Genomic DNA, 2,523 nt, shown 5'->3' with positions numbered 1-2,523 from the left:
TTCGGGTAACTACTCGCTCGAGGCGACAAACTTGAAAAGTTTGAAACTTGACAAAATTGTAAATTCTTTTCGATTGACGCTGCACCAGTTGAGAGGACTTTAAGTTTTTTTCGCCTTTTTTTATTGCCTTTTTGAGAATTGCACCGGCTTGCTTTTCCTCCTGACTTTCATCTTCACAATCTAGCATCATGGCAAGAACGTTGTTTAAACGCCGTTGTTTTCCAATTTGGAGAACCAATCCTTTTGGTTGTTTCAGAATTTGGAGAACCTGTTGTGCCATCAGCGTTTTTCGATTTTAGTTAATTTAATGCATTTGTAATCCTGTCTTCTGGGACTGGTTTGAAAAATTTACGCTTGTAGCCAGGTTCTAAATAGGTGTATATATATGGCAAATAAATTATTATTTTCTAGGGATGAAATTTTCGACGAAAATTCTGTTTTCTGTTGCTGCCAGCCGAATTAGTATAAAATCTTGTTATTTGGTTAAAAAGGCACCCGCTTTTAATAATAATCACGGACGATGAAGGTCTCAAATCTGCTTAGTTCCCGGGTGACTTCTTGGAAAGGTTCACCTGTAATGAATAGCTTGTAATTAGTGTTTTTATTAGCTGAGCTCAACTTTTCCTAGCAGTCACAATTAACTACTCACCGCTGTCGACACCATAAGCCATCAAATCCGTTTTGTTGTTTCATTCCATGCGCTCAATGTGCTTTGATATTTTGAGGCGATTGAACGAAAATTTTCAACATATCGTTAATATCGTATGCAAAAAAGCCACAACTAGCTAAATTTTTTATTGCATAAAACAATGTGGAGCTTTTGATTCGATGAAGTACATCATAATCAATCAAAAAATGAACTTTGAACTTTTAGTTAGTTCCGGTCTTTTGTAATTGAGCGACGATGTGAGTTGTTGTTTTCGAGCTGAAAGACTAATAAAAGGAAACACGGAACTGAATCATAATAAGTTTTATGAGTAAAAATAATTACACTTATCTAAAAAAAATTAAAAAAGAACTGGCGATGCACGCAGTTTTTTCAACAGACCTTTGACAAATAATATTCGATAGTTACCTAATTCATAATAAAGGTTTTCTGGAAATACCTATTGAAGGATCTTACTCTTTGACTCTAAATTACAAAAGGGGAACGTAGGGGAAACGTTTTAACGTAGCATCTCCACAGGCAAAAAATGTTGGCTACAATTTGTCATTTTGTTTGCCAAATATACGTTATATCAGTGCACTTGTACAATATTCGCATTCGCAAAAGTTCCGCATTGATTATTGCGAATGCTAAAGCGAATGCGAATGTTAAAATTAATGCGGAAGCTCCGTGTTTGCGAACGCGAATATTCGCAACAACCCCGATTCCAAGTCTTCAATTTCAGAAAAAAAATATCAAAAATCATCGGGATATTGCAGAAACTTGCACTTTTCTTTAATGGACTATAAAACTGCAAACATAGAATCTTTCTAAAAATTCTGAATTAAAAGCTTGTTGTCGCGAAAACTTACTTTTCACAATAGAATTCAGCGGTTTGTAAATATTTCTCACGGCTCTTATTTAACTTTTTAGTGCTTTTAATTGTCACTTTTTGTATATTTTAATCTATAATGTGGTTGTGATTTTTCGTTATATAGTGGCTTTTGGTTTTAAATTTTGGTATTTTAAGATTGTGCCAAAACAGGATGAATAGTGCCAAAAGTGCCCGTGTGAATGAAAGTGCCAAAAATGGCACTATTGTGCCTACTTCTCCATCACTGCTTCGGTGTATTATGGTGGAATATGTTTGATTTACAGTTATGAAACGTACAGCCCTCTAAAGAAGTCGCATGATTACGTTTGTCATCAACTGTGGGTAACCGCGGCACACATCTTACCGAAAGGTTTTTCATCCCCTGGTGATATTCCAAAGTCAAAAAGAACTTATCCATGAATGGGATATAGGAATATTAATCCCGGAATTTTCGGGATGTGTAATTTGCACTGATGGCAATAATAGAAACTCTTTTTCTTGACCAGTATTGGCTATATTTTTAATTTTTTTATTTCATAATTAATATTTTTTTATAAATGTCTAGCTCATTATACATACAACACCGTGCGATAGTGAATTTTACACACACAAATCAATATATTCGCGAAACTATGGGCCACATATAATAAAATTGCGTTTTTAGTTTTTCACTCTGGCGTCAGTAACTCAAAAATGATTCAAAAGAGTCAGTGAAATGTGCTTAGAGAAGAAGTATGGGTATCAAATTAAAGACGAAATTCTGTAAAATTTAAGCAGAGCAAATGTTTTGGTTAGTATTGAAAATTTCCATTCAAAATTTTATCCCAGAAATTTCGCAATATTTGTTTTTGAAAAAATTATATGTTAAGGACTTATATAAACTCGATAACATCCACAAATTTCGTCCTTCTGACTTTATCAGCTTAAAAAAATACCTGATGGTCCCTGTGAATCCAAAAAATTTTAATTTTTTTATATTCTAAAGAAGGTTTTCTTGCATTTG

The sequence above is a fragment of the Rhagoletis zephyria genome, unplaced genomic scaffold (assembly GCF_001687245.7).
Source record: "Rhagoletis zephyria isolate East Lansing unplaced genomic scaffold, Rhagoletis_zephyria_1.1 Rzeph_scaffold_02811, whole genome shotgun sequence".
Taxonomy (NCBI): domain Eukaryota; kingdom Metazoa; phylum Arthropoda; class Insecta; order Diptera; family Tephritidae; genus Rhagoletis; species Rhagoletis zephyria.
The sequence above is the reverse complement of the archived record's forward strand: the minus strand, read 5'-3'. Positions refer to the sequence as shown.